The sequence below is a fragment of the Notolepis coatsorum genome, assembly GCF_963971535.1.
Source record: "Notolepis coatsorum genome assembly, chromosome: 3".
Classification (NCBI taxonomy): Eukaryota; Metazoa; Chordata; class Actinopteri; order Aulopiformes; family Paralepididae; genus Notolepis; species Notolepis coatsorum.
In genome coordinates, this window is record NC_140167.1 from 17514051 (window position 1) to 17534599 (window position 20549).

Genomic DNA, 20549 nt, shown 5'->3' on the forward strand with positions numbered 1-20549 from the left:
CGTGCGTGTGTGTGTCTGTGTGTGGACTGCGGAGCCCTCCAGATCAGCGGAGCCGAGTTTTGACATGGCATTGATCCATTGTTCTATTGAAGCACATTACCACCATCCTCTCGCTAAACAACTTGTAGACCACGTTGTTTTTATGAGTGCCCACAAGTAGCTGTTTTATTAATAATATAATAAGCCGCGTTTTTTCTTCCTTCTTCCCAAGATGCACAGATATATAGATAGAGAGATAGATAGATAGAGAGATAGATGCAGTGTGGTTGTTTTGCAGTGAATGAATGCTGCGAGCAGTGGTAAGGTAATAATAGTATTGACGTGGCATTGATCCATTGATCCAATTCCGTGCGCCTCGGTAATAATAATAAGCCGGGTTTTTTCTTCCTTCTTCCCAAGATGCACAGTTAGATATATAGATAGATATATAGATAGATAGATAGATAGATAGATAGATAGATAGATAGATAGATAGATAGATAGATAGATAGATAGATAGATAGATAGATAGATAGATAGATAGATAGATAGATAGATAGATAGATAGATAGATAGATAGATAGAGAGATTAGATGCAGTGTGCTTGTTTTGCAGTGAGTGCTGCGAGCAGTGGTAATAATAATCACTTCCTATATTTGGTTCGCGTTTGGTTCGATGAAGCCGAACCGAGACCTACGTTTTCAGGCGGACCAGAGTTCGCCTGTTTGGTCCGCGAACCGAATTCGACACGCATTCACACAAACCCGAAAAACCGGACTATCGAATTCTGGTCCGAAAGTCCGGACCAAACAGCCCCTGTGTGAAAGCGACCTAAGACTAGTTGAAAAATGTTCATAAGAAAGAGGTGAAATGCTAATAGAAATGTTTCATAATGATGTTCAGTGTATTCATAAGTGTATTGCTCTCCTTAATGTAGAATGATATGGTGACTGTGCAGACTCAGGAAGGAGGCAGAGAAGGAGAGACAGAGATACAAGAGGTACAGGTAATGGAAATATCAGACAGTCAGCTTAAAGTGTAGGATAACATAACAAATTAAGTCACAAATAGGGAGTCATAATGAATTGTAAGTAAGGGTGCAATTAGCACCGTGCAATCCATTCTTTGTGGATCCCGCCCTTAGACTAGTTGAAAAATGTTCATAAGAAAGAGGTGAAATGCAAATAGAAATGTTTCATAATGATGTTCAGTGTATTCATAAGTGTATTGCTCTCCTTAATGTAGAATGATATGGTGACTGTGCAGACTCAGGAAGGAGGCAGAGAAGGAGAGAAAGAGATACAAGAGGTACAGGTAATGGAAATATCGGACAGTCAGCTTAAAGTGTAGGATAACATAACAAATTAAGACACAAATAGGGAGTCGTAATGAATTGTAAGTAAGGGTGCAATTAGCACCGTGCAATCCATTCTTTGTGGATCCCGCCCTTAGACTAGTTGAAAAATGTTCATAAGAAAGAGGTGAAATGCAAATAGAAATGTTTCATAATGATGTTCAGTGTATTCATAAGTGTATTGCTCTCCTTAATGTAGAATGATATGGTGACTGTGCAGACTCAGGAAGGAGGCAGAGAAGGAGAGAAAGAGATACAAGAGGTACAGGTAATGGAAATATCGGACAGTCAGCTTAAAGTGTAGGATAACATAACAAATTAAGACACAAATAGGGAGTCGTAATGAATTGTAAGTAAGGGTGCAATTAGCACCGTGCAATCCATTCTTTGTGGATCCCGCCCTTAGACTAGGTGAAAAATTTTCATAAGAAAGAGGTGAAATGCAAATAGAAATGTTTCATAATGATGTTCAGTGTATTCATAAGTGTATTGCTCTCCTTAATGTAGAATGATATGGTGACTGTGCAGACTCAGGAAGGAGGCAGAGAAGGAGAGAAAGAGATACAAGAGGTACAGGTAATGGAAATATCGGACAGTCAGCTTAAAGTGTAGGATAACATAACAAATTAAGACACAAATAGGGAGTCGTAATGAATTGTAAGTAAGGGTGCAATTAGCACCGTGCAATCCATTCTTTGTGGATCCCGCCCTTTAGGTCGCTTTCACATATAGTTTTGGTGGACTCTGTGCGGTTCTGGGGGTGAAGTTGCAACATGGTTGCATTCTTCATTTGGTTCGCCTGCGTTCACACAGAAATCTGTCAGCGCACCGAACCTTCTGAACAATGTCACGCGGTCGAAAAGGGCGCTTGTCTATTGGACAGTGGAAATGTGTGTGTGGCTGCGAGCCCGTGTGTGCGCGCGCGTGCGTGTGTGTGTCTGTGTGTGGACTGCGGAGCCCTCCAGATCAGCGGAGCCGAGTTTTGACATGGCATTGATCCATTGTTCTATTGAAGCACATTACCACCATCCTCTCGCTAAACAACTTGTAGACCACGTTGTTTTTATGAGTGCCCACAAGTAGCTGTTTTATTAATAATATAATAAGCAGCGTTTTTTCTTCCTTCTTCCCAAGATGCACAGATATATAGATAGAGAGATAGATAGATAGAGAGATAGATGCAGTGTGGTTGTTTTGCAGTGAATGAATGCTGCGAGCAGTGGTAAGGTAATAATAGTATTGACGTGGCATTGATCCATTGATCCAATGCCGTGCGCCTCGGTAATAATAATAAGCCGCGTTTTTTCTTCCTTCTTCCCAAGATGCACAGTTAGATAGATAGATAGATAGATAGATAGATAGAGAGATTAGATGCAGTGTGCTTGTTTTGCAGTGAGTGCTGCGAGCAGTGGTAATAATAATCACTTCCTATATTTGTTCCGCGTTTGGTTCGATGAAGCCGAACCGAGACCTACGTTTTCAGGCGGACCAGAGTTCGCCTGTTTGGTCCGCGAACCGAGTTCGACACGCATTCACACAAACCCGAAAAACCATCGAATTCTGGTCCGAAAGTCCGGACCAAACAGCCCCTGTGTGAAAGCGACCTAAGACTAGTTGAAAAATGTTCATAAGAAAGAGGTGAAATGCTAATAGAAATGTTTCATAATGATGTTCAGTGTATTCATAAGTGTATTGCTCTCCTTAATGTAGAATGATATGGTGACTGTGCAGACTCAGGAAGGAGGCAGAGAAGGAGAGACAGAGATACAAGAGGTACAGGTAATGGAAATATCAGTCAGCTTAAAGTGTAGGATAACATAACAAATTAAGTCACAAATACTTGGATCATATATCCCCCCTCTCTCCCTTTACAGAGTAGCACAAACCAGTTCAGTGTATTCATAAGTGTATTGCTCTCCTTAATGTAGAATGATATGGTGACTGTGCAGATTCAGGAAGGAGGCAGAGAAGGAGAGGAAGAGAACGGTTGGTACTGAGTTACACACCGGGTCCATTCGGACCCAGAGTTTTTGTTTTCCTTCATTACATACTACATCCTACATTACATACTTCATCCTTCATACTGCATCCTACATTACATACTACATCCTACACTACATACTACATCCTACATGTAACTGCCCCCCGGCTTGGTCTTGAAATAAAGATGCGGTTATGTTTCGTACAGATGCTTTTATTTATTTTCTCTTGCATTTCAGCTTAGCAGTACTGTAGCTTTTCTTTGGTACTTTGTACAGGTAGTGACGGTTGCCTCATTTGGTCCGTTTGCACCTCGTTTGCACCTCGTTTGCACCGTGAAAACTGCATAGGACAGTCAAACACAAACATACAATTAGTTACATATTTCACATTTCAATATTGTTCACATGTCGTTCATTATTATACCAAAGTGTTCAAACAAACAATTGTATTAAAGATATTTAAAGGGTGAACTCGTCTTCCATAGCAAAGGCACTCAGGGAAAAACAATGATATATAATAACGTTACTTGTCCGGCAGCAGGTGCCTTTGATTAGAATCTGCTTCGTGAGTGCACCACTTTATATGTTTATAAATGTTTGGCGGTTACACACATAAATATACAACAACATATCTTCAACAACAGTAATAATAATAATACATTTGAGTGTTCGACATACCTTATTCCGCTTTACCAAGGGTAGTTAATTTAACTGGAGTAAGGTCCTTCCATCATACAATTCGCTGCCTGCTCCGTCGTTATCTGAGTTACTTCCGCCTTGGTCACACAGAAAGCTGTGACCTTTATACTAAAGAAAGACGAGCTCTGCCCCCATGTGGACACTAAATGAAAGTGCACAAGTGGCTCCGAAATATTATTTTCTTAGATAGATAAATAGAGGGCTCAGTATTCTGAGCCTATACAGAGAAATTGATCATCTAGACCAACGCAAATCAAAGCTTACTGACAGTAAAGATGATAGGCATCTTTACCCTTGGCGGTCAGTTACACTCCCACCAAATCCTGCTATGACGGATAAGCACAAAAACAATTAATTTAGTCATACAGGATTTCCTTTTAGATTTCACATAGCATCAAAATAATATTTTTCAAGCATTTCTATACTAATTACTCTCGAGGAGGAGTACCAATTTCTGGATCGGTCGCTCGAGGACTGAAGGTCTGGTAGAGTGATCTTTTCGCTCCCCAGTCTGTATTTTTACTCGACGTACTAGACCGTCGCTCTCTGGAGTGGCTTCGACGACCCGACATAGTTGCCACTGGCTTCTTGGCAGGTTACTGTCCTTGAGGATGACTATGTCGTTCACCTTGAGGTTACGCCGTGGTACGTGCCACTTCTGGCGTGTAGAAATGTTCAGGAGGTATTCCTTCTTCCAGCGGCTCCAGAATTGTTCGATTAGGTACTGGACTCTGCGCCATCTCTTGGTTGCATACATGTCCTCTTTAACAAATCTCCCAGGGGGTGGAAGAGCGATTTTAGACTTCATCATGACGAGATGGTTTGGTGTTAAGGGTTCTAGCGCCATAGGATCGTTGATACCATCTACTGTCAGTGGTCGGCTGTTTACAATAGCTGTAGCGTCATAGAAGAGTGTTCTAAGAGAGGCGTCATCAAGTCTGCCTGGACACAGAGCGATAGTGGCGTTCAGCACATTTCTTACTGTCCTGATTTGACGTTCCCAGACACCACCTGCATGGCTGGCGGATGGAGCGTTGAAGACAAATTCACACTGTTTCTCTGCTAGAAAGATCTCCAGTAAACTGGCGTCACATTGTTTGAGTGCTTCTTTAAACTGGTTTCTAGCTCCCACGAAGTTAGTACCGTGGTCGCAATGAAGTTGCCGAACAGCTCCTCTGAGGCTGATGAAGCATCTCAAGGCGTTAATGAATGAGTCTGTTGATAAGTCTTCAAGCATCTCGATGTGGACAGCTCGTGAAGCTAGGCAAGTTAGTATCAGGCCATACCTTTTGTACTCCTTTCGAGCCTTTTTAATCAGAAAGGGGCCGAAGCAGTCCATGCCACTGTATGAGAAAGGCGGTGAGTCTTCCACACGCTCTTTAGGGAGTTCAGCCATTTGCTGCTCTTGAGTAGGTCGTCGGAGTTTCCTGCATCGTACACAGTTGTGAATCAGCTTGGCTACTAATTTGCTCCCACCAATGACCCAGAAACCATTTGCCCTCAGTTCCATTTGGGTTTGACTTCGGCCTTGGTGACAAACTTGAGCGTGGTGATGAGCCGTAATTAGCTTGGTGATAGGGCTGTCTTTTGGCAAAATGATGGGATGTTTCATTTCTTGACTGAGGGATGAGCGTCTCAATCTTCCACCCACACAGAGAAGTTCTTGATGCAGAATTGGATCAAGGGAATGGAGAGCACTTGAACTTGGGAGAGCATCTCCTTCCTGGCATCTCTTAATTTCCTGAGAGAAGGCTTGCTGCTGGACAAGCTTGATCACTATTTTGGCAGCTCTTTCTCGTTCTTCGACTGTCACCAGTTCGGTGTTGTGTACTTTTCCCGATCCCAGCCTCTTGATTCTTGCGACTACTTTCAGGATCTTTGACCATGAAGAGATCTGATTTAGGCGACTTAGAATGTCTGTACAACTGTTAACTTTGGTTGTGAAAGCTTGGACAGCCTTAACCTCAGGATCGCCTACAAGTAAGTCTGCGAAGGGATTCAGTTTGGGATGTACTTCTTGCTCCCAGAGAAATGTAGGACCTGACATCCAGTTTGTTGAAGGAATGTGAGATGCCTGAAGGCCTCTGGAGGCATGATCTGCCGGGTTCTCTGCTGTTTCGATATAGTGCCATTTACTTGGGTCAGTGTTTTCTCTTATCAGTTGGACTCTGTTCGCGACGAACACATGGAACCTTCTTGCCTCATTATTGATGTAGCCCAGAACTACTTGTGAATCTGTCCAGAAGAATTCTTCATCGATCTTCATCTGCAGTTCTCTTTTCAGCAACACACTTAATTTGGTTGCGACCACTGCCGCTGAGAGCTCTAGTCGTGGGATGCTTGAGACCTTGGTGGGTGCTACTCTTGCTTTGGCCATCACAAGACTGGAGTGTACTGTATTTTTGTCATTTTTGTACCTGAGGTAGGAACAAGCGCCATACCCCATGCTGCTGGCATCGGCAAAGTGATGCAGTTCCGTCTTGATGATGTTGCCGAAGTCATGTGGGTGATAGCATCTAGGGATTGTGAATTCCTTTAAGTTATGTAGCCCGATCTTCCATTCCTCCCACCGTGGCTTTAAGTCATCTGGCAGTGGATCGTCCCATCTTATGCCTCTGCGGCATAGTTCTTGGAGTATGCGTTTTCCGCTTAGGGTGAATGGGGCAACAAACCCGAGTGGGTCATAAAGAGAGGCGACGATGGAGAGGATTCCTCGACGGGTTGAAGGCTGGTCTTTCATGTTGACATTGAAGCTGAAGGTGTCGTTGTCTATAGACCACTGAAGGCCAAGTGCATGCTCAGTTGGGGTTGCTTCCAGCTTAAGTTCGAGAGGGTCAGTGATTGTTGCTCTTTCTGAGGGTTTCACACAGTCGAGGACGTCTTTGTGGTTAGAGTTGAATTTGTGGAGGCGTAGGCCTCCTCGTTTGCACAATTTTTGTGCCTCGATGATCAGTTTCTTGGCCTCTTCGACTGATGAAACGCTGGCTAACCCATCATCAACGTAGAAGTTCTTCTCAATGAAGGCTGAGGCTGCTGGGTAGTCTTCTCTATGTTGGTGTGCCATGTACCTTAGGCCAAAATTGGCACATCCAGGAGACGAAGCAGCTCCAAAGAGGTGAACTGCCATCCTGTATTCCTGTGGTTCCGTTTCCAAATCACCTTCTCTCCACCACAGGAACTTGAGGTATTTTCGAGAGTCAGGGTGGACGAAGAACTGGTGGAACATTCTTTCCACGTCGCAGATTATGGCCACGTCTTCCTTTCTGAAGCGGCATAGAACTCCTATTAGGGAGTTGATTAAGTCGGGACCGGTCAATAGACAGTCATTTAGGGAAACTGCACAGAATTTAGCTGAGCAGTCAAACACGACCCGTAGCCTGCCAGGCTTTTGAGGGTGGTAAATGCCGTGATGAGGAAGGTACCAAGCGGTCTCTCCATATGAAGTGGTATGGTCAAGTTCTGCGTCACCTTTCTCGATGATGTCTTTCATGAAAGCCTTATAGCGTTCGTGATACTCTTTATCCGTCTTTAGCTTCTTCTTTAGAGACTGGAGGCGGACTGTAGCTAGTCTCTTGTTGTTTGGTAGGGATGGTGGGCTGCTACCCTTGAAAGGTAGAGGCATCTCGTAGTGTCCATCTTCTTTCTGTCTGATGTTCTCGCTGAGGAATTGTATGAAGTGAACATCTTCTTGAGACACGTACTTGTCCTCGTAGTTCCTTTCAGAGAAGTCCGACTCAAGTACTTTAAGGACATCTGTTGTAGACGGGGCTGGTATTTCTTTTACTGACACTATGTACAAAGCTCTGGCTCCCTTGTCGGTCCAGATGAGGGTTAGATGAGCCTATTATGCTCCAGCCAAGCTCTGTCCTCTGTGCGAAAGGTTCGTTTTCACAGCCTGTGATGACTTCGAGTGGAGCTAGCGCTGAGGGACAATCACATCCTATTAACATACCCACTTCACAGTCTAGAAGTGTTGGCACTTGTTTACGAGATGCTTGAGGTGAGGCCACTGTAGCGCTGTTTTACCAGTAGGAATGTAGGATTTGTCTACTGGGATGAAGCTACGAGTGTAGGCTTGTGGCACTCTGATGTTGTTTGCAGAATGGAGTCCTCTGATTTGTAGGCCGCTGACACTCTTGCTGGTTATAACTGTATTTACAGCAGTCATTGTACTGAGTCTCAGCTTCACAGGTTGACTTTCCACACTTAACTCCTTAAGCAGGTCCTCTAAGATAAACGTTGTATCACTCTGTGTGTCGAGTAGTGCGTAAGTGAGCACCGTTATCTGTGGCTCTTGAACTGAAGACACAAGGACTGGGACAATGCTTGAGGTCGCAGAAGCACATCGGGTTGTAGTGTGAGACACGACTCTGCGGACTTCTTGGCCCCGGTAGTTTGCAGTAGATGTGCCACTCTGGGTTGTCTCTGGTGCTTGTGACCTCTCTTCGTGCAGACACGTTGGATGACGACGGTTGCAGGTGTTGCCGGTATGTCGCCGTTTACAGTCCTTGCTGGAGTGTCCCTTCTTTAGACATCCAAAGCAGAGGTGATTTTGGTAGATGTACGTTCTCTTATCCTCTATAGACCTTGATGCGAAGTTAGTGCATGTAGCAATGCCATGATTCTCATTCTTGCAGATTGGGCAAGGTGGTCTGGCTCTATAGGGTGAATACTGTGTCTCCACGATGTTGCTCTTTATGTGAGTGCTTGTATTCAACGCTCTGGCTCTCTTGGAAAACCTCTCGTCTGAGGCTCTGGAGTTCAACAGTAGTGGGGTAGCGATGGGGTTACAAGCTATTCGTGCCTCTTTGTTCAGAAACTTTGAAAAGTGTGCAAGACTTGGATAGCTTCCAGATTTATCTAGCTCTTCTACGATGATCCTGCTCCATCTTCGCACAATCCACTCAGGTAGTTTCTTGAGCAGTTTGTGGTTCTCTTCACAGTCGTTCAAGATGTCCAGCCCTCGGACATGTGGAATTGCCTCTGTGCATCCCTGTAGGAAGTCTGCAAACTCTCGGAGCGCCAGAGGATCGTTTGTGTTTATCTTAGGCCATCTCATTAGCTTGTCTCTGAACGCCCTTTGTATAATGAAGGGGTTTCCATACCTCTCTTCCAACACTCTCCAGGCACCTTTATATGCTTCCTCGGAGTCTCTGTAAAAGAATCCTTCCACAGACTTACGAGCTTCTCCAGTAAGGTACATTTTCAGATAAAACATCTTATCACTTGTTGGGAGAGGCTTTCGATGTATCAGGGTCATGAAGGTCATCTTCCAATCAACAAATTTCATAGGGTCACCGTTGAATATTGTTGGTTCTGGTGTAGGTAGGCGATTCATGCTTAATGCACTTGTGATTGCTTTGGCTAGACTGAAGGCCTCTTGGTTTGCCGTCGCGCTGGGAGATGCTTGACGTTGGAATGCTGTAGGATGTAGCGGAGCACTATATTCAGGATTTTGGTAAGCAGTATTTATTTCATGGTCAGTGACTTCTTCTTCTTCGTTGTCTAGATCACTTCCCGAACTGTATGCCCTCACTCGGGCTGCTGCTACCTGGACTTCCTTCTCTGCTTGTAGCTGCTGTAACTTCATCCTCTCCTCCTCCAGCTTACGTCGACTCTGTACCTTCAACTTCTCCATTTCCATCAGCATGGCTGCCTCTTCCCCCTCTAGTTGGAGGAGACTGGTTTGCTGAGCCTGGATCACTTGCATGGCCTTTACCTCTTCCACTTTAGCCGCGAGTTCAGCTTCCCTCCGCCTGTTTGATGCCTTGGAACGTTGAGAGTGAATTGTTTCAGTATTTGTGTGACCATATACAGATCTGTACTCTTCTTTGTTCAGAGCTATTCTCACCCTCTCCTTCTCAAGTCTTTCATTAAAATCTTCCTCTTTTGTTTCCAGCTGCTTACACACAAGCTCTTGGGTGTCTGTCGTCAGCTGAATACAGGCGTCCATTTTATTTGCGATCTCAGGAGTCGTGGCATGGTTACGTAAAATGGACTCATATAAACTTCTTACTAAGTCACAACTTGCTTGAATGTCTTGTTTTAGTCTTTCAAGTTCTTCTGCTGGACAGAAGGTTCTTAGCTTCCCTCTTGCTTCCTTGGCTATCTTCTTCCACTTCTGATAAGCTTTGTTAAAAGCTTTCTCATTCCTCTTATCCTCCACTTCACGGTTTTCTTTTCCTTTCTCGGTTAGAGTTCTTTGGCGAGCACCCGTTCTGTTCTGTTCCAACTCCAAGAGGTTGCCAGCTTCGTCTTCTTGGGCCGACATTGTGCTTGATCACATACACTCAAAATATCAAATAACTAGATGGTATTTAAGAGTTCCACTTGCTGGGATGGATATCAGACAGCATAATATTAATTAAATATACAGGAGTTGCCACACGTCCGTGGTATTGCTGGGATGGATACCAGACAGCATGAGGGTAATTAAATATACAGAAGTTGCCACACATCCGTGGTATTGCTGGGATGGATACCAGACAGCATAGGGTTAATTAGATATACAGGAGTTGCCACACGTCCGTGGTATTGCTGGGATGGATACCATACAGCATGAGGGTAATTAGATATACAGGAGTTGCCACACGTCCGTGGGTTTGCTGGGATGGATACCAGACAGCATAGGGTTAATTTAGATATACAGGAGTTGCCACACGTCCGTGGTTTTGCTGGGATGGATACCAGACAGCATGAGGGTAATTAGATATACAGGAGTTGCCACACGTCCGTGGGTTTGCTGGGATGGATACCAGACAGCATGAGGGTAATTAGTAGGTTCATTCTTCCTTCTCTTCATGCATGTATTTTCTTTAGTGTAGGGTCCTCAACATACATGTGTTCTCTTCGGAGTAAGATCTTCCTCTTACATGTATTTTCTTCAGAGTGAGGTCTTCATTGTACATGCATTTTCTTCAGAGGATGGTCTTCATTGTACATGCATTTTCTTCAGAGTGAGGTCTTCAACATACATGCATTTTCTTTGGAGTATGGTCTTCATTGTACATTTATCCACTTCAGAATAAAGTCTTCATAATACATCCATCCTCTTCAGAGTAAGGTCTATTTCACATTTATCCACTTCAGAATGAGGTTTCATAATACATTTATCCTCTTCAGAGTATGGGTTTTGACTCACTGTTTATCATCTTCAGAGTATGGGTTTTACTCACTGTTGCTCATCTTCAGAGTATGGGTTTTACTCACTGTTTATCATCTTCAGAGTATGGGTAAGTCTTCGCTCACCACTGGTCGGTAAGTTTTCACTCTTCAGAGTCGGTAAGTTTTCACTGTAACTGCCCCCCGGCTTGGTCTTGAAATAAAGATGCGGTTATGTTTCGTACAGATGCTTTTATTTATTTTCTCTTTTTTCTCTTGCATTTCAGCTTAGCAGTACTGTAGCTTTTCTTTGGTACTTTGTACAGGTAGTGACGGTTGCCTCATTTGGTCCGTTTGCACCTCGTTTGCACCGTGAAAACTGCATAGGACAGTCAAACACAAACATACAATTAGTTACATATTTCACATTTCAATATTGTTCACATGTCGTTCATTATTATACCAAAGTGTTCAAACAAACAATTGTATTAAAGATATTTAAAGGGTGAACTCGTCTTCCATAGCAAAGGCACTCAGGGAAAAACAATGATATATAATAACGTTACTTGTCCGGCAGCAGGTGCCTTTGATTAGAATCTGCTTCGTGAGTGCACCACTTTATATGTTTATAAATGTTTGGCGGTTACACACATAAATATACAACAACATATCTTCAACAACAGTAATAATAATAATACATTTGAGTGTTCGACATACCTTATTCCGCTTTACCAAGGGTAGTTAATTTAACTGGAGTAAGGTCCTTCCATCATACAATTCGCTGCCTGCTCCGTCGTTATCTGAGTTACTTCCGCCTTGGTCACACAGAAAGCTGTGACCTTTATACTAAAGAAAGACGAGCTCTGCCCCCATGTGGACACTAAATGAAAGTGCACAAGTGGCTCCGAAATATTATTTTCTTAGATAGATAAATAGAGGGCTCAGTATTCTGAGCCTATACAGAGAAATTGATCATCTATTCTAGACCAACGCAAATCAAAGCTTACTGACAGTAAAGATGATAGGCATCTTTACCCTTGGCGGTCAGTTACTACATACTACATTACATACTACATCCTACATACTACTACATCACATACTACATCCTTCATTACATACTACATCCTTCATTACATACTACATCCTACATACTACATACTACATTAGTAGTAGTAGTAGTAGTAGTTTATTTTTTCAGTCATCATCACACAGTACAATATACATCATCATTTATCAATATTTGATTATTTACAGTGACTGAACATACATACTACATACTACATCCTTCATTACATACTACATCCTTCATTACATACTACATCCTACATGACATACTACATACTACATTACATACTAATTCTTGCCCCAGTCAGCCTTTCTGTTTGTGTGAGTGATCTGCACAGACGAAAATACTCATAACTCGCTGAAATATTGACGGATTTACAAACGGTTTGGTTTATTACAAGCATTATTAACGTGGCTATGATTCAAGCGGTTTGTAAAAAAACATCAACAAAAAAATCAACAAAAAATTATACGTATGCAGCATCATAACTACATCTTTGATGTTTATAGCAAACCAACCCGTTTGAAAATCGGTAAAGAATTGAGCAATCTATGGTTATTTAAATACTACATGCACCATAGACATTAATGTTATCAGTAGCTGAGCTGCCTGGGGCAAGATGGCCGCCCTACGACGACGTCGCTCTCCATTGGCCATGACGCCCATGTGACCGCGGCAGCGCGAGAGAGCTGCAGCGCGGAAATAGGCTGTCTATTGCCTCGCGCTGCAGCGCGGAAATAGGCTGTCTATTGCCATTCTCTAAGACAAACTCTAACCTTAACCAGCTCCTTAACAGCGCCTAAACTTAACCCTTCTAACCTTAACCAACTCCGAAACAATGCCTAACCTTAACCTTAACCATGCCTAACCTTAACCATAACCAACTCCGAAAGAATATTGCCATTCTCTAAGACAAACTCTAACCTTAACCAACTCCTTAACAGCGCCTAAACTTAACCCTTCTAACCTTAACCAACTCCGAAACAATGCCTAACCTTAACCATAACCAACTCCGAAACAATGCTTAAAGTTAACATGCCTAAACTTAACCGGCGAAAGAATGCATGTTAAAAAAATTAAATAAAAAAAATGTAAGGGAATCAAACTTGTCAACAACGGACCGCAGGATCCACAGCACGGCAGCGCTGCCAGTTGAGCTAAGCATCGAATGAAAAACATCAGGGATTACGGCTACATAATGCCACAAGCTCTGCCGCTCCGCTCTGCGGCTGCCGCGCTGCCGCGGGGCGTGTCGCAGCCAATCAGGGAAAACGCGGAAGCACTCGGCAGCACTCTTCCGCTGGTAATAGCCGCAGTTTGCGGAGACGCTCTCTGATTGGCCACTGATGTTTCTGGTCATGTGACATGTGCGCCCAATCGTGTGACGCCTGTTTCTTTCACCGGTTAAGCTTAGGCACTCTTTTGAAGTTGGTTAAGGTTAGAGTTTGTCTTAGAGCAGGGCGATAGAACGCCAGCCCTGATTCCAAACTCTAACCTTAACCAACTTCGAAAGAGTCGCCTATAAGCTTAACCAGTGATAAACTAGGCGTTAGGTAGTTTGCATGCTGTTCGAGGCGGAAATGGGTAAAGACACAAACGTCACGCGATTGGGCGCACGTGTCACATGACCAGAAACGTCAGTGGCCAATCAGGGAGCGTCTCCGCAAACTGCGGCTACGAAAAAAAATCACGCAGGGTTACTCTCCCCTGCACTCTTCCATCTTTATATGAATGAACTGTCTGTACAGCTTGGCAATTGCCGAACGGGTTATGCGTTGGTAACATGGTGGTGAATCACTTCATGTATATGCTGATGATTTGGTCATCCTGTCGCCAAGTAGTAGTGGTTTCCAAGAGCTGCTCAATATCTGTTCTGATTATGGAGTAAGGCGTGACGTGAAATACAATGCTAAGAAGAGTGTCGTTCTGATTTGCAGGACTAAACGCGATAAGGATATTTCTTTTCCTTCTTTCTATCTGTCTGGGCTGGTGCTGGCCGTCTGCTGTAGTACAAAATATTTGGGTCACATTATTACCGATCAAATGAGTGATGATGATGACATGTACCGACAGCGGCGAGTACTGTATGCTCAAGCGAACGTGCTGAGGAAGAAGTTCCATTTCTGCTCTGCTGGGGTGAAAATGAATCTGTTTAGGGCCTATATTGCACTCCTCTCTATACTCTATACTGCCCCCTTGTGGGTCAAGTTTAAGCAGGCTAGCTTCCATAAACTCCGGGTTGTGTGAATACTTTCGGCAGCCAACTTGCCCTTCCGCGTTGCTCTGATTGGCCGCGACGCGCTCCTCAGCCAGCTCCTCAGCCAGGCTCCGCTTAACGCAATTTATACAAATGGAAGTATTGATTACGCCATAACGAATCATTAAAGAAATATACCCTTAACTGGAATATGTTGTGCCTTTACACATATGGTGGATTATGTAATTGGTTTGTCATGACAAACCAATAAAAAAATCGCGAATTAACCGGTGGCAACAACAACACACAGTAACTACATGCATCATTGTTTACAACTGGACACGGACGCAAACAGCAATAAATTAATTTAATATAACAGTCCGGTTTTGTGTTTGTTTGTGTCTGTAGATTGTTGGTGAACAACTAACTTTAGGTTAGTTTAACGCGTCCGTGTCCAGTTGTAAACAATGATGCATGTAAATAATAATATAATATATAAATAATAGAATGCAAGCACTCCCAGACATACCCCACGCGAAGGTAATGAAAAACTCACTAAAACCTAACAATAGGGAAAAAATGCTCCACAGGCAGTGTGGAGGAGAGAAACCTTAGAAGGGCCATTCAAGGGGGGTTCTCCCTTCTTAGATGTCGGTGATAGTAGTGATGCAGACGGACAGTTGGTAAGCATGCACTCAGGGCCGCCTGGGAGAAATGCGAGGCCCTGTGCGAGATTTAAACGCGAGCCCCCCCCCCCCCCCCCAAAAGGTAAAAAATAAATATATATATATAATTTTTTTTATTTTTCTTTCATACAGTCAACATATTCTTAAATAATAGCGCTGCCCGAGGCTGGGCATGATACAGTCAACATATAGCAAGAGAGAGAGTGAGAGAGAGCTCCCGTTCTACAGTCAATATACAGTGTACAGAGAGAGAGAGAGATAGAGAGAGACACATTGGAAAGAAATTTAAATGCTATTTGGCCCTAAGCAGAGAGTACACAGTGGCAGAATACCTGAGCACTGTGACTGAAGATCCTTGACTATGTACAGACTCAGCGAGCACAGCCTAGCCATCGAGAAAGGCCGCCATAGGCAGACTGTGTGTGTTAGAAAGAGAGAGAGAGAGAGAGAGAGAGAGAGAGAGAGAGAGAGAGAGAGAGAGAGAGAGAGAGAGAGAGAGAGAGAGAGAGAGAGAGAGAGAGAGAGCATGTGTGTTTGTGTGTTAGAGAGAGAGAGCATGTCTGTGTGTCGTGTGTGTGTGTGTTAGAGAGAGAGCATGTATGAGAGAGATAAGCAAAGATGAGCCCCTAAAGGATATTCAACTTTTAATGGAAGAACAAAACAGAAGGAAAAGATAACTTCACAAAGGCAACATGAATATACATAGATCCAAAAGGACAAAGATCAACACTTAAATCCAAAGAGAAGAGGGTCTATACCAGAGAAAACAAAGTAGCAAGGAGCCAATGGCCGACATCAGCTAAATAGGCTAGCCAGGTACTGACACCAGGCCACACACAGCTTTGGCCAACGCTACCCAAGCTACACAAACGACCAAGACAATTCACACACAGCACATGTCGTATCTCCAAATGTTGTGAAGTAACATATGTTTTGCCTGGAAAAAAACATCGTTATTAACTAAACATTCGGGAGGGGAAGGAAGGAAGAGTGGGGTAATGTCCAATGGACATCTTACCTGCACCAAGGAACGCAGGGCGAAAGGCCGCAACACAGGTCTCCACGTTGACGAAAGGCCTCTCGCTGGCGGGACAAAAAGAAGCTATGGCCGGATCCTTGTCATGGTGCAGGCCCGACTACATCTTCTGTCAAAGATGATGTCGTAGTCAGAGTGCCAGGGCCCGCTATTCTCACGGCTAATGTCAATGGTCGTAGCACAAGCTACAGCTAACTCTAGGCTAACTGATAGCATCAAGCTAACGTTCCCAGGCGAGCGAAAACGAGCAGCTAACGTCGTAGCTAAACAGCTAACTGGCTAACAGTTAGCTCAACCCGGCTATCGCTAACCACTAGCTAACGCAGAAGCAAGCTATGCGGCTACCACTGAAAAACTGTACAACGTGAGAAAAGCAATACAGGCCAACACTTCAGACAGCCGCTGTGTTTTCCTCTTCTCATACGACGAGAGAAGGGAAAAAGAAGGCAATACACGTCCCACTACAGAGTGGTGTTTACCATAGCGGTGCCGGCAACAAGTCCCTCGTGGACTATAGCCGACTTGAGCATGGAGATATTCTCATAATGAAACACCAAGCTCACCTCCCTCGCACCAGGTGCTGACACCAGGCCACACACCGTTAGCTACTAGTACTACAACAGCTAGTCTGCCCGTTTGGCTCCCGAGAGAGAGAGAGAGAGAGAGAGAGAGAGAGAGAGAGAGAGAGAGAGAGAGAGAGAGAGAGAGAGAGAGAGAGAGAGAGAGAGAGAGAGAGAGAGAGAGATATCCACGGCGGGAATAGAATAGAGTGCATTAGGGGGATGGAGACAACCGCATGGAGTTGACGAAGTTCATCTGCCAAACGACCGTCCTCTTCATCTTGGCATAACAATGCTGCACGCGCTGTCTCTAGGTTAGCTAACGCTAGTTAGCCTTTAGCTAAGCTAGCTACTAGCCGACATCATCATGGCTATATCCCGACTGAACCACACGTTAGCACTCAATATTATAATGTAGCTAAAGCTAACTAGCTGTCCCTGTCTTTAGCCGGGATGGCTAGCCTGACTGAACTGTCTAACATGCAACAACTTTCATCTTCAGTCCATCTGCCGAACGATGTCCTCTTCATCTTGGCTGGCATAACCTCCAATGCTGCACGCGCGAAATAGTCAGACGCTACCTTACCTGTAACCCCTCCCCTCATTGAAACCAATTCTGCTGCCTGCAAAGCCTCAGAGCTGCCTGCAGAGCCTCAGAGCCAGGAACAAGTCAGACACATTCTACAAACGTGTCTAATGTGAAATATATAAGCATATAAGCAAAACTAGATTTTAGGTCTGTGATGAAAAAGGGAGGGGGGCCTCGCAAAGAATAAAAAAAAAAATAAAATTAAAAATAAAAAAAATAATAAATAAAAAATATTTATTTTTAATTTTTTTTAATTTTCTTTTGTGAGAGGCCCCCCTTCCCGCGAGGCCCTGTGCGACCGCACTGCTCGCACACCCCCTGAGGCGGCCCTGCATGCACTCATGTGTGTAGTGAAACACAGATGAGTGCATGCAATAGCAACTGAACATTTAGAAAAATTAAAGATAGAGCTGATAGCGATAGCAACTGAACATTTTGAAAGATTAAAGATAGAGCTGATAGCGAATCTATTTGAGGCACAGGGGCGACGCAAAGAGGGTCGCGTCCTCCCCGTCTTAATCACGGGACGTTCAACACTCCGGTCATCGCTCCGAGACAGCCGGAGACAGGGAGATGGGGGGGCGGCGCAGAGAGGGTCGCAACCTCCCCGACATTGTAGAGCTGCTATTGGTTTATGTTTTTATTAGTGTAATTTGTGGATTATTATGTTTGTGTGTGTTTTTTACTCTGTGGACCCTGTGTCTGTTAATAAAGATGATTGATTGATAATGAGTATAGAGGTGTTCATCCTTCATTACATACTACATCCTAATTAGGCTGACAATGTTATTATATCAGTGTATTTTCAAAGGTAGCGGAGTCCCTCCAGAGCCTCTGATCATGTGTTCATGTCCCTCTGATCATGTGTTCATGTCCCTCTGATCATGTGTTCATGTCCCTCTGATCATGTGTTCATGTCCCTCTGATCATGTGTTCATGTCTCTCTGATCATGTGTTCATGTCCCTCTGATCATGTGTTCATGTCTCTCTGATCATGTGTTCATGTCTCTCTGATCATGTGTTCATGTCCCTCTGATCATGTGTTCATGTCCCTCTGATCATGTGTTCATGATCATGTGTTCATGTCTCTCTGATCATGTGTTCATGTCCCTCTGATCATGTGTTCATGTCCCTCTGATCATGTGTTCATGTCTCTCTGATCATGTGTTCATGTCTCTCTGATCATGTGTTCATGTCCCTCTGATCATGTGTTCATGATCATGTGTTCATGTCCCTCTGATCATGTGTTCATGTCCCTCTGATCATGTGTTCATGTCCCTCTGATCGTGTGTTCATGTCCCTCTGATCATGTGTTCATGTCTCTGATCATGTGTTCATGTCTCTCTGATCATGTGTTCATGTCCCTCTGATCATGTGTTCATGTCTCTCTGATCATGTGTTCATGTCCCTCTGATCATGTGTTCATGTCCCTCTGATCATGTGTTCATGTCTCTCTGATCATGTGTTCATGTCTCTCTGATCGTGTGTTCATGTCCCTCTGATCATGTGTTCATGTCTCTCTGATCATGTGTTCATGTCTCTCTGATTGTGTGTTCATGTCCCTCTGATCATGTGTTCATGTCCCTCTGATCATGTGTTCATGTCTCTCTGATCGTGTGTTCATGTCCCTCTGATCATGTGTTCATGTCTCTCTGATCATGTGTTCATGTCCCTCTGATCATGTGTTCATGTCCCTCTGATCATGTGTTCATGTCTCTCCACAGCATTGAAGAAGTGGAGAATTGCTGCACTGAGTATTGCGCTGCTATGTCTTCTACTGGCTGGAATCATCTACCTGGGAGTGTTCTGTGAGTCTAATAATAATAATAAAGATTATATAGCGCCTTACATAATGGTATCTCAAAGCACTTTACAGACATTGCATTACAGTACACGGACAAACACAATACGGACTTTGGACTTTCACAATGACAACATGGTGGGGATACTACAGAGAAAGGGAGACAGCTTAGAGATGAAACAGAGAAAATAAATAATAATACAAATAAAAAATACATAGGTGTGTACACATGTGAAAATGTAAATGATGCAGGGGTTGGAGGGCCCTCATTTATCAATAATGCGTAGAAAGTGTTACATTTTTATTCCTACGCACAGAATTTAGAATGTCTACGCACAGAAAGATCGGTATTTATCAACCGTGCGTGCACAGGTCGTACCGGCTCGTACGCACACTCCGTGTTGATAAATACCAATTGTTCTTACCGTCTATGCTTGTGCACGATTATAAGTATTTGCATACAGAACCGCCCCTAATCAACCATATATGGTAATTAAATACCGCGATGGGAACATGCCTGTTTGTGGAATGTGGAATAACTATAAAGATAGACTTCACTGAGAGCAAGATTGATCACGGAGGTCATCTAATCATGAACAAATTGAAGGTAGAAAGTATTTTGTTGTGAACAATCTTATTTGGAAACATGACACAAAATACAATTGTATTAAATAAAATTAGGCCTGAATGGGTAACGCTCACCAATAAGCCACCCGTCTTCAACAGCGTCTCCATGTGTTACGACTCAGGTAGGTGTGTTGAACCCAAATGCAGAACAGAAGAAAGGTGCGGAGAAGGTAGTTGCTCTTCTCACCAAAAACAGTTTCCTTTTATTTTTGAAACATCAAGAGCGATACTGGTATTATACAAAAGAAAAACAAACTAAATAATAATTAAACAATAATCAAAAACACGGCAGCTGCATCCTCCAGGCCTGGAGCGACACGACTCTCCGTAGACAGCTACTCACGGTAACGTTAGATGAAGAACTGACAAATGAGAGAATAAACACCAAAGGCCATTATAAAGAGAGTCAAACACACAGCAGGCGTCAATTAGGAATGGGAAGAGGACGGAGGAGACCCGCCGGGGAACGCAGAGAGGTCTTGCTGCGCGCACAAACCGGGCAGGCTGCCACAAAGGAACGCGTATCCCCCTCCGCTGTGGGCCACCAGTACCTCCTGCGGATGAACTCCAGGGTCCTGGAGGCCCCAGGGTGACCGGTAAGGAAGGAGGCATGCGCCCATTGCAACAGTCGTGAGCGCGCAGCCTTGGGCACATACAACCGCCCCGGAGGACCCCCCCCCCAGGATCGGGCTTCCGTGCCAGTGCCGACCTTACCACCCTGTCTATGCCCCATGACACAGGAGCAAGAATAAGAGCCTGGGGAATAATGGGATGGGGTATCTCCTCTGTCCGTAGGATCGAACTGGCGAGAGAGTGCGGCAGGTTTGACGTTTTTTGACCCGGGCCGAAAGGAGATGGAGAAGCGGAAGCGT

The 20549-nt window shown here is 44.0% G+C and overlaps 1 pseudogene across 1 annotated transcript in view; it reads left to right on the forward strand.

Annotated features, from left to right (window-relative positions):
• The window catches only part of LOC311225703 (E3 ubiquitin-protein ligase TRIM39-like), a 33840-nt pseudogene extending 13529 nt beyond the window's left edge, over positions 1–20311 (forward strand). Inside the window, exons 4-5 of the transcript in view lie at positions 18974–19057; positions 20226–20311. The product of the transcript in view is annotated as an E3 ubiquitin-protein ligase TRIM39-like (transcript). The remainder of the gene's footprint in view (positions 1–18973; positions 19058–20225) is intronic.
• Positions 20312–20549: the final 238 nt, after the last annotated feature.